Genomic DNA, 12,882 nt, shown 5'->3' with positions numbered 1-12,882 from the left:
CTTGACCATTTGAACTCAAAGTGGAACCTTAAATATGATATCTAATTGGAAGAAGATCCTTGTTAAGGTATAGGCCATACCAGTTGAACCTAAGGTCACTTGTTTCCTATGGAGGTTCCTATTACATAAGCTTCCCTTTAAGAAATTGGGGTGTGTTCCAAATATTTCCTCTATGCATAAGCAATTCCAATCTATTTATGATGTTTTTTTCGAATGTATTTTTTCTATGAAAATATGGAATCTCTTTCGGTTGAACCTTGATAGTAAATTTATTTTGAGAACATTATAATTGGTTCTATTTTATATAGAAACAAATGATGTATTTCTTTTTCATATGTTTTATCTTCTATCTTACTTTGGAGCATTTGGAAGTTAAGGAATAATGATTTTTTTTAGGGTAAAGCTAGGCACCTTATCGAGTCTCTACAGATACTTGTATATGTTGACGTTTCTTTACATATAACAATATCTATAAAGATGAAATCAAGAAAATTCATCCAAATCCTGCAAGAAGGTAAAGCGGTGATTGAAAAGAATGAGATTTCCCATGGGTACACTATTGTATGAGACAAGGAAGGTTGTGATTTTACATAGGCACAATTCATACAAAAACTTAAAGAGGAAGGCAATTGGAAAGGGACATACCAAGACCAGGATGAACTTGTTGTACAATTCTTTCCACTTGCATCTCCAATTGATGTCTCCACCTTCAAATCCAGTAGTGACTTGTTTGATTATGTGGTGGATGATGTTGATTTTGATTTCCACTCCTAATGTATTTAGTGTTGTAATGTTGTTAATTATAAGACTATCTCAACTATAGTCATAATGAATTGAATTTTGTATTGTGGGTTGGGTTTTTTGATGCACGCTTAGTAGGTGGAGCCGAAGAGTGTTAAAAATATGAACTTTTTCCTATGTTATAGTTCCTGACATGCAATAGGAAAACTAAACTAAAAATAATAAAAACTAAAAATTAAATCAATTTCAAGAAAACCAAAATCAAATTTATATTTTCTAAAAATATATAGATTAACTTGATATTTAAAAAAAAAAAAAAAAAATGATGTGGCAAAAAAAAAACTGTCCAAAAAGAAGGTTGTTGAAAAATTGAGCAACTAAGACTCAAAAACACTCTTTCTACAATCACCAATGTTGTGGTCATTTCCATAACAATACAAATACATTATGGGTCCATTTGGTTGCGAGAACTGTTGAATGTGACATTCATCTATGTTGGAATAAGCTTTCTTCTAGCATTTGTGCATTCGTAAAATAAGTTCTAAAATATTATTTGGACTTATTTGGTTGATCTGCAAGAGGAGTTAGAAGATGCATATTCCGTGTTTGGTTGCAACAATTGAAATAGGAATTGGAATAAGTTTTAAAAAAATTTCAATATATATATATATTTTAAAAGTTCGGTAATATTTTAAATAAAAAAGATTTTTAATTTTTTAAAATTGATTTTTTGTTAATTTTTAAAAAGCCAAATTATTTTAAGTATCATGTTCTTTTTTAAAAATTGACTTTATCAGTGAAAGGTATACCACAACCTTTGAAATTCAAAAGACATATTTTATTGTAAATTATAATTTTATATCTAAATTAAATCAAATTAGTTTAAAACCATATTAAATATTATTTATAACTACTTAAATTCTAAGTATGATTTTTAAAATTTTATGTTTATTATTTAAAAAAATTAAAAGTTGTGCTCACACTCATTTCTATAGGGTCTCTAGTGCCAAGGTGGTTGTCTCTTTGACTCCTTCAAATGGGTTCCCTCCATTTTCTAGGGCCAAGGGCTTATATTTTGGTCTTTTAGTTTGTTTTGAAACCATGAACCCTTTTGTTGCATTAATGGAGATTTATTCAACTTCAACGAAGAAGAAAACCTCCAATGCCCTCGATCTTGATTCATAGGCAAGAGTTGAATCTTAGTGCCAAATGGAGAAGAATCAAGAGGATGTATGACTATGTTTAAAACCCTTTGAGCTCCAAATAATGAATCTAGGTTATTCTAACAAAATCATCAAATGTAGCTTTGGGAGCCAATGAAATTCCACTTGGCCCTCCCTGGTTCACTTGAAACCTCCCTGGGCTCCCTTCCAACTACATATGGATGTGAGTCCTCAAAGTTTACCCTCAATTGTGGAAGAAAATATTCGAACCCTCCCAACTAGGGTTTTTGGTAGGGCATCCGATGAACCCAAAATCCTAATTATCAATGAAAAATACACCAATGACCTATAGAATTATTTTAAGTCCAAATGTATTTTTGTCAAATGGAGTGGTGAAGATCCCCAAGGAACACTAGTCCTGGAATGACTCGAATCAACCTTCAGGGACCAAATAAGAATTTCTACCCTTAAAAACAATGTTATTTTCTTAGATTGTTCTTCACAAGAATTAAGGAAAAAATTATTGCATGGAGATCCAATATTTTTGAAGGGTCATCATTTAAAATTCATAAGATGGGAAATAAATTTTGATCCATATGCTTTTGATAAAATTAAAGTAATAAAATGAGTTTTGTTTAAAGATGTCCCAATTGAATTACCTCAAAGTTCTATTCTTACTCAAATAAGTAATTCTCTAGGTGATTTCAGAGGATTTGAGGATGATTTTGTATCATCCAATAATGTGAAACTCTTAGTTGAATTGGAATTTTTGAAAGATAATTTCAAAGAGATAAGGATTATTACAAACAATTCTTTAATTTATTTATAACCAAAGATCTTCTCTAGTACAATTTCAGATAATATTACTTGGAAACCCCCTCCATGCCCAGAATGCAATAATCACGAAGACTTTAAGTCTTTGAAATCTCAGGGGCTTCCTTTTCCCATTTTGGATATGGATATTTCCTTTAATACAATAGGATGTTTTATTATTTAAAATAGATCATCCTCTCCTACAAAAGGTTTTATTGGAGCTCCCCTTGAATGTATTATCAAGGAAGGAGAAATTATGGAAAATTTGGAGGAAGAGGAAGTGGCTCCCTCTAGTCCTCATGAATTAAACATTGAGGACTTAAGACCCACTCTGATAATTATAAGAGAACCCGTGGAGATTTAAACTAATGTACCCATAATAGATTTGGGCATCCCCCCTACTTCACCTTGTACTCTTACTATTGAGGAACCATCAACCCCTTACCCCTTAACCCCTTTGGATCCTTCTATAGAAGAGGATGCACTATCTCATAATAGTAAAAGTTCCTTCAGTTCTAGCATGATTAAGGAGGGTAAAGAGGCCTTTTGTCCTCAAATCATTGAGGATCTTATCAATATGTGTATAGAGGAATCAATGAAAGATGGTCTCACTCTAAAAATGAAAAAAAAACAATTAATAAACTTTTAAATATTTGGGGAGAAGGCTACACCCATGAATGTCTAAGGAATGATTTAATAGGAAAATAAAGATAACCTTAGAGGTTTGGAAAAATCTTAGGAACCTCGACCTTCTCCTAACCAAATTAAGATCCCTAAGAAAAGAGGCAGAGAATCTTTGAATGAGCTCAGATCTCAAGATGTTGAGGTTGAAGGCCAAACCAAACTGACTAAACTATTTGATGCAGGGAAGAGGAAGTTCCTTCCCACAGAGAAATAAAGGTCATTACATGGAATGTTAGGAGCTTAAACACCTCTAAAAAATAATGCTTATTTAAGTGTTGTCTTACTCAATATAAACATGATATAATTATGATTCAAGAAACTAAAATGAATCAATAAGAGTTAAATTCTTTTGGGAATATTTAGGTTTTAGGAATATCTTAGGGAGCCAAACTATAGGAGCATTTGGAGGCTTGGCTATGATATGGAACTCTTGTTTAGTCCTTCTCACCCTCTGAATTGGGAAAGGTATTTGATGTTAGCTCATGTTAAAAGTATAAACTATAATTTAAAATTTAACTTGTTCAATATATATGGCCTACACCATCAGTGGAAAAAAGATCCCTTTGGATAGAGATGGACCTTGCTTTGCAATCTTTTTTCTCCTCCTTGTTGACCTATCATTTTGCACTATTCTTAATGACATGAATCCTTTTGAACTCTTCTCTTGAAAAGTTGATCTAGGATCAACTCCAAGATTCTTGGTGATCTTGCAATCTACTAGAATCTGCTTAGTTGAAGATAAATATATTTGTTCACAAAGAGGCCTTTCCTGATTTGTACCAATTTTGGATAAGATGATAAATCTTTTTGTTGTTGAAAAATTAACCACAAAAAAAAGATATGTTTTTGGTATTTTCTATTTATTAAATGAATGTAATCTAACATGCAACTATATGAATTCCTAATTTAACTAAGGGTTAGAAAAGAAAATAAAAAAGATAAGGTAACGAGAGATGAAATTAAATAACATAAAAGGGAAATTCCTAACGGACATAAACCATGGTAACAACACGTCTGTGAGTTAAATTGTTGAAAAGATCAGGTAGGAAACCAATGAAAGCAGGAGCAATGCTTCCTCAAATCCACTGACGCAATCGTTGATGCAAACTTAGTAAAACTAAAAATGTTTCACTTCTTATCAAATCACAAGGACACAAAAAGTGCGCTCATGCAAGATGAGAAGCTATGTAGGAACAAAAGGGTGATAACTTCTCCAACTTTGTACGTTAGCAAAATTTGTCAACACACAACAAACACTAGAACTAAAATATCACACAATCAAATCAAAACAAAAAAACTATTGGCTCCATTATTATCATGAACAAGAATCCACAAAAATAACACACTCTGACAAGAATAACTACACTCAGAATGAGTGCACCAAAAGGATATATTATTGCATCAAAATATTAGCCTAGAATACATGTTACATTCTTGAATTTATGAGAAATCATCTCCTGAATTTGTGTTGAGAGTGAGAAATATCTTCATCAAAAATATTCTTAAAACTAATAAAGCAAATCTAATTATGTACAAACTGATTCTCTAAATGGTGCTAAAATAGGACTCCAACCTTGTTTATATCAATTAATGGGTGCATGAGCCTTTACATGTCTTCAAACAAAGAAAGAAGTAGTAGATAAGAAGAAGGAAGCTATTAGATGATGTAGGAGTCTCTGAAGATGCCAAAAATAGAAGCTCAACCTTCTCTGGATGTTTATAGGAGTTAAATTACTATCAAAATGCATTTATGGTGCATGGAAAAATCTAAATTTAGAACTGGCAGTTAATTGTCGATGTATCTTTCTCTTCTTCAAAAACTTCCAGCACACCTTTGGAGAAGTGCATCTTGCGTACCTTGCACACCTTTGGAGGAGTGCACCTTAGTGGCAAATTCAAAAAATGCAAAATTTTCTGAAGTGTCAAAACTGAAATTCTAGCTTCTAGGTTTTCTTCCCCTTTATTTCAGAGGTATGTTTGGATGTTTTCTCTTGAATTTCTCTATGATCTCCATCACTTGGTCCACATCTAGAAAATCCAAAGAATTGTACTCATTCTTTACTATTTGGTAGTAGTTGCTAGATTCTATGCGAGTCTCCAAAAAGTCTTCTGGTTTTACATCCAATTCTAGCAATGCCTCCTTTGTCTTAAATGCTTGTCTAATGTCTTCATTAGTCAAAGATTCTTCAAAGGTCTTCAAAAATTGTTCAAAAAATATTTGCATAGAAATGAGTTTATCCCTTGACTCATCTTCAAAAATGTCAAGGCAAGCATCGCTGTAATACTTTTTAGCTTCCAAAATCTTCTCTTGGGTTTGAGCCTTAAGCTTATGAATATCCGCATGTAATGAATCCATTACTTTATTACTAGAAAGAATCTTCTCAATCCAATCATCTATCTTATCCAATTCTTCCCCCATATATACATCCATAAGCATATGATACCTCTGGCCCTTTATTGACTATAATGCTTAAAGGTCTTTACCCCATGTATGTACCTTGTCCATCAATCACAAATCTTGGTTCAATATAGCAACTAGTTTGTTTGCATTAACTTTCATATGGTACAATATTTTAACGTTTCCTTTTATTATTTGCACACCTTTTTCCTCAAATTTTTTTGTGTAATTGCTGATACACATTCAAAAATAGATCCAATTATACACCTACCTTCTCCTTCCTATCAACTCCTGTACCTAGAGTCACCTCAAAATGATTAGGGTCCAAAGGACCAACCACTTCATGCAAATAGCCTCTTAGAAGCTCATTCTATTTCTAGAGCCTCAATAATTCAAACTCATCTTGTTCAAGGTGGCTAAACACTTCTTTAATTCTTGTGGTGACCAACAATTTAGAAGTGTCCATAGTGGGCTTTCCCAGCAAGACCTCTTCAATCTAATAATCTTTTGGGGTCAGATCTTCAATATCTGCATGTAAAGGAGGGATGGAAATATGAGCAAACAAGTCTTGATTTTGGTTCTTCATAATGAAGGCCAATGTTTTCACATCACCCGTGGGTAGCTTAGGTTTCTTGAGGGCTTCAACTAATTCTTTTGTTCCCTCATCTACACTACAATACAGTTGCATTTTTTGCCTGACCATCACCTCTTTCTTCAACTAGCTTGGAGTAGTTCCCATAAAAGACATATACTTAGTTGAAGAGGGGGTTTGTATTGCTAGACCCTTTCCCTTATCGCTCCTCTCTAGAGTCTTCTCTTTATGTGAGAGATCTACATTAGACATCCCTATATCTGTTGAGTCCATAGTCCTCACCTTTGTATCTTGAGATGTTTGCTGAGGTTCTTCATATATTTTCTCCTCCTTTGATACTTCATTGGTGGGTCTTTTTTGTGGCTCTTCTTCCTGTATAGCTTGTACTTTCTCTTCATTGATAGGAGGGATAGGAGTGGCTGAACCTTTATCCAAGAAAGATAAATCTTAATTTGGTGATGGTTGGGCACCTATAGGTCGTTGTGGAAAATGTGGCAATTGACTCCAATATTCTTGTAATGGCTAATTCGTTGGTGTATCCCTTATCTTGTTGCCTACAAGTTCAATACCCATAGGCATGGAGTCAAAATTCAACATGTAAAAAACATCAGTCCCTTGACCCTCTTGTTCATCAACCCATTGTTGTTGCTCATCCTCTAAAGTTGTAACCTGAATAGGTTGTGTAGGAATAGATGACAATGTTATAGTGGAACCCCTTTTCCATTCTACCTTAGTAGCCCTAGCTAGATGAGTCTTTTGAGTCAAGGGAAGGTTACCCTCTTCATCTTCTTTATCTTCTTCAAGAATAGTTTCTAGGACTAAAGGAATATGAATAACCTTTCTTTGAATTTTCTGTCTCCTAGTCCTCTTGAACATGTGGGGACATCTCTTGTGCTTCTTCTTTAGGTCCTTGTCCTTGTTTTGATAGTGGCACTTGCAGATTATCATGAGTTTGAGTGACTTCTACATTTTCATGCTCTTGGTTCTCAAGTGCTTGAGTTGCCTCCTGGGCTTGAGTCCCTTCAACTTCAGGCTGAACTTGTTGAGGAGAAACTCTTTTCCTTTTATTCTTTCCCTTTTCTACTTTAAAGTATCCAACTTCCCTATCATGTTGATACACTATTTCCAACCTAATTAGAGATTGGACTATGAATTTTGGTACTATAACTTTTTCCCCTCTTCCCTTTACTAGGTAGGCTGTGGCCTGTAAGACTACTGTTTGAGGAACTGGGTCTAACTTGAATGGCTTCTTAATCCATTCCTTGGTCAACTAGATGATATGCCTCACCTTGTAATTGATATGTGCATTTTCTTCTCTATCAATTTTTGTGTTCATGATTGACCAATCACATACCTTATCCTGATTATACATGGGATCTAAGATGTCTAAAGTGTCTTGTTGAACAACCTTCAATGGGACCTTTATTTTCATACCATTGCCTAACAATAAAGAATCATCCTACAATAATCCATTATTTAGATATTGTAGTCATCTACTACATTCATCCAATGATCCTCTATGGAATCTTCATGTTGAAATTGTTTTCCTACCAAATATTGAACTTTTCCAATATTGTCAAAACATGGACGGGGGAGTTATAGTCCTCCAAGGGATACTGATCCCATTTTGAATCAGAAGTCATGATATCTTGCTTTTTCTTGACTCCAAATGGACCTATGGTGATGGGCCATAACTAGGTCTTCTTATGCCATTTCCTTACTCTATCATAGGTAGACAAGAGTTGTCTCATAATCTCTAGTAAAATGAGACTATCCAAAATATATCTCAGGAGTTTCTTTGGATTCACAGTTGTGCCTGCTACCCTTAAGTAGGTGAATGTCTTAAACTGGATGTAGTAGGTGCCTATTTCTACAATTCTTGTTGCTGCCTCTACTGACATCCTTTTGCATAATATCCCTTAGTGAACTAGATGATTGTAAAAATGAAAGAATCATTCACTATTCTATATTCTTTGCTATGATCCAAGAGCTTCTCCTTTACTAGCTAGGGGTATACCACATAAGGCCATGCATTAGCATCTTGCATGCTTCCCCTCTTAAACAATACTAAATGATACATGGTCCTTGCTACTAATAGATATACCAAATTAGATGTCATATAAAACCTTAAATCAGTTTTGACTACCACCAACTATTCATTTGAATTCTCACTAAGAATTATGGCCCAATCAATCAACATTTTGGCCATTTTGATGGTCTCGATGAAATGTACCATCCATATGTTCAAATGTCATGCTACTAGAAAACCCATGATTATGCTCAAAAAGCACAATGGAATATTTGATATCATCTTTCATGTACCCTCTATTCATGTCAACTTTTCTATATCTTCATCCCACAGGTGTCCTATCAATCAAATATGATGATTGAATAATCTCTGTAGCTTTCTGTTCATTATCCCTGTACCACCTTTCTGCTTGATTATAAGTCAATATTACATATTGGTCTACCCTTGGGAAATGGAAAAATTTCTCAATATTCTTTGGTCTTAGGTCTAGGATGATCTCCCCTGTCATTCTCTTCATGACTCTCTCCTCTGACACATAATTCTCTACCAAGGTCATAACAAGCTTTGAAGACTACACCAATGTAGGATGTGAGGTTGCATTAAATAACCTTGATTTGATAAGTGCTGATATCATTAGGGACCTCTCATTTGGTTTGTTATCGAGTATTAGGAATGCATTCCAATCAATATGACCTAATTCGGTGTCCCAGATCTCTGAATATGCATCTTGGAAGCATAATTTTGTTTGTACAACTTGAAACTTAAAGACAACTAGTTTTGGAGCAACCTTTGCTGCAAGTGAGGACAAGGAGGAAGCCATTTTATATTCTCAAAACATAAACACACTAGTCCAAAAGGTTGAAAATAAAACCCTAAGTAAAACCCTAATTACTAAAAAACTAGACCCAAAACACTAAAAATAGTAAAAACCCAAATATACCCTATTTATGCCTCTGATGCATAGTTTTTTAGCACATCTTATGAACCATGAGGGTATGCTAGGTGCACTTATGCAATTAAGAAAACTTAAAAGCTAAGGGTGCACACCTGCACACCTTGTGAGGTGGGCATGTGCACACCCTTATTCTTTTTAAAGATGTTGTAAGTGTTTTAAACCTAGGTGCATGCATGCACACCTTGTGGGGTGCACATGTGTGCACCCTAACTCTACAAAGAGTGTTAGTTTATGCTCATAATTAATTGGTGCATAGTTGCACACTATAGAAAGGTGCACAAATATGCACCATTATTATGTTGCCTTTAGGGTTCTTAGTTTGAAAGGTGTGCATATACACACCTTGGATGAGTGTGCATATGTGCACTTTTCAATTATGTGAGTATTTTTTTTTTTTTAAAAGTTTTTTGATATAAAAGGTGCGCACTTACACACCTGATTTAGCTATTTTGTGTAATGTGTGTAGGGAGGAAGAAAGTGGTGCACATCAAAGGGTATGAAAGTGTGCTTAGAACTGTTCAGATGAGAAAAATGAGTAGAGAGAAGGGAGGGGTCCTGAGCTTTTATAGGCCCAAGATGGATTGCTTGGGGGTGCACACCTATGCATGTACGTAGGTGTGCACTTCCAAAGGGAAGTACTCTTGCATTAGCACATTTAGTGCAAAAGCGCACCATGAATGGTGTGCTAGGTGCACTAGCGTGCCCCTTTACCTTTCAAAATCACATTTTCATCTAAAATTCTCAATTTTCAACACCTGGGTTCTTGAGGAAGACGCCCAAGAAAGACCTAAACTCTAGGTAGAACCCTAAAAGATTCAAACCTTGGACTAGGGGTCTAGGAAAGAAAAAATAAACTAGGGGGTCCCTATTTCTCCTAAGAAATGGGGCATGTGTTGTGAAACCACAACACCCCTGCATTTTTTTGGGTGTTGGGGGGGGGTGGTGGTAGCGAAATGGATTTCAATGTAATTTTAACCTCTTCTGAAAAGAGGGGGGTTTAGCAAAATTATCTCAAGCTTCAATATATTTCAATAACTAGTTGCATTGCTCTACTCTTTTAAAGATTAAATCTAAAGATATCTCCTTCACTTAGAATAATAGAAGGCAAGGTTTTACTCAAATAGATGAAAAATTAGATAGATTCCTCATTTCTTCAAATGAGGTCTCTCTTGCTTTCTAGGACTCTTCCCTTCTTTGGGTTTGATTGTTATTTGATCATTTTAGATATTGAATTAGAAGGTACCCTAGTTAGGAACCCATTTTAATTTGAATTAATGTGGTTTAAATATGGATCCTTGGTCAAATTACTTGGAGACTGGTGGGTCAACTTGAAAGTGGAAGGATCTAGGTTATACAAGGTGGTACAAAAACTCAAGATTATCAAACAAAACCTTATTAACTAAAATAAGACTAATTTTGGGAACATCTTTGAGACTAAACTTGAAATTGAAAATGATATAGTCAAGGTGAACTCAAAAGTTATTAAGAAAGGTATGAATGCAAATTTATACGTTAAAGAAAATGAAATTACACTAAAATTGGAAGATATCCTTTCCAAAGAGAATTTTTTTTGAAGTAAAAGTTGAGAGAAACCTAGTTAAGGGAAGGTCACAATAACACCAAATTCTTTCATAATAGCACTGATTTAAAAAGAGCCACCAAAAAAGTGGCTAAAATTAAGAATAAGGATAACACCATAATTGAAACACCTTCTGAAATTACCAAAGAGACAATCTCTTATTTTTAAAACATGTTAAATAATTTGGAAGGATCCTCTATGACCTTCCAAAGTCATTTTTAAGACAATATCCCAAAAATTATCCCAGAAGATCACAAGAAAGATCTTTTACGAAAAATATCTAAGGAAGAGGTTATTAAAGCTCTCTTCCAAATGGTTCTAGATAAATCCCCTGGGCCATATGGCTTCCCAACATACTTTTTTCAAAAATGTTGGTAGTTTTTGGGAGGAGAGATCATTGAAGCCCTAGAGAGCTTTATAAATTTAGGAAGCCTCCTTAAAGAGGTTAATCAAACTTTTCTTGATATTATACCTAAATAGAATTTGGTTGAGAGCTTCAAATATTATCAACTAATTGCTTTATGCAATACTCTTTACAAGTTACTCTCTAAAACTCTTTCCAATTGATTGTTAAACCTTCTACTAGCTCTTATAAGTGAAGAGAAAATTGACTTCATCCAAGGAGGTCCATTTATGATGGGATTATAATTGCTTAAGAAGCAATCCACTCCCTCAATTATAATGGGGTTCCAAGCATGATGATAAAACCAGATATTAGTAAGGTCTATGATATGGTTTATTGGAGGTTTCTCTATAGATGTCTAGAAGCCTTTGGCTTTTCAAGGTGATGGATAAATCTAATCTTTGAATGCATCTCAACCCCAAAATTTTTAGTCTTCATAAATAGGACACCAAAGGGTTTCTTCTCACCTTCTAGGGGACTTAGGTAAGGGGGCCCTCCCCTTTTATGTTCATTATCATGTCAGAGGCTTTGGGAAGAGCTCTAGGAAACTTCAATTCCAATGAATCTCTCAAAGGTATCCAACTCTCCCAAGAAAAGGATTCAACAACTCATTAAAAATTTGTAGATGATACTATGTTATATGGGGAAGCCAATATCAAAGATGCAAAATCTTTGAAAAATATTCTTCAAAATTATATGATTGCCTCTGGTCTAGAAATCAATATGTCTAAATCTAAAATCTCCTTTTTTAATATTAAAGCTACCACGAAGTTGGAATTAACAAATCTTGAACATCAAGAAGGGTTCCCTTCCTTGCAAATATTTGGTAATTAAATTAGAATAGGGGAGAGAAACTCTTCCAACTAGGATGTACTTATAGGAAAAAATAAATCTAGGGTACAATTTTGGAAAGGGAAATAGCTATCTTTTGCTGGTAGGATTACAATGCTAAAGTTAGTTTTATCTAGAATTCCAATTTATCAACTATTGCTTTTGAAATTTCTAGTCCAAAAAAGAGATAGTATCAATAATTTTTTTAAAGATTGTCTTTGGAAAGGATCTAAAGATAAAAGGAAAATATCCCTTTTGGACTAGGATAAGGTTTGTAGACCTAGGGAAGAAGGAGGATTTGGCATCAAAAACTTGAAGGATCAATGAATGGCTCTTAGTGCTAAGCTTATTTGGAGAATGATCAGATTTGCTCATCTAAAGTGGGAAAGAACCCTATTTAACAAATATTCAAAATGCAATGATATGATCAATATCCTCAGAACCGAAAACCTCCCCAAGGGTTCCAAATTATGGAACTTCATGCTAAGTTGCAAATCTTTCATTCTAAAAAAGTAACATGGAAGATTGGAAAGGGGGATTAGGTAAGACTTTGGACATATTCCTAGGGTGGTAATTCATTGGTGTCAACTTCTTGATATTGAGTGTCATCTTATTAAATAGCAACTCTTTCTTCTCTTTAATGGATTCTGTAGTTCATCTCCTTCCTCCTCGAGTTGATGTAGGGCAAGTTGCA

This window comes from Cupressus sempervirens, chromosome 9 (assembly GCF_028749045.1).
Source record: "Cupressus sempervirens isolate cs-2001-9-10 chromosome 9, ASM2874904v1, whole genome shotgun sequence".
NCBI lineage: Eukaryota > Viridiplantae > Streptophyta > Pinopsida > Cupressales > Cupressaceae > Cupressus > Cupressus sempervirens.
This window is presented reverse-complemented; position numbering follows the sequence as displayed.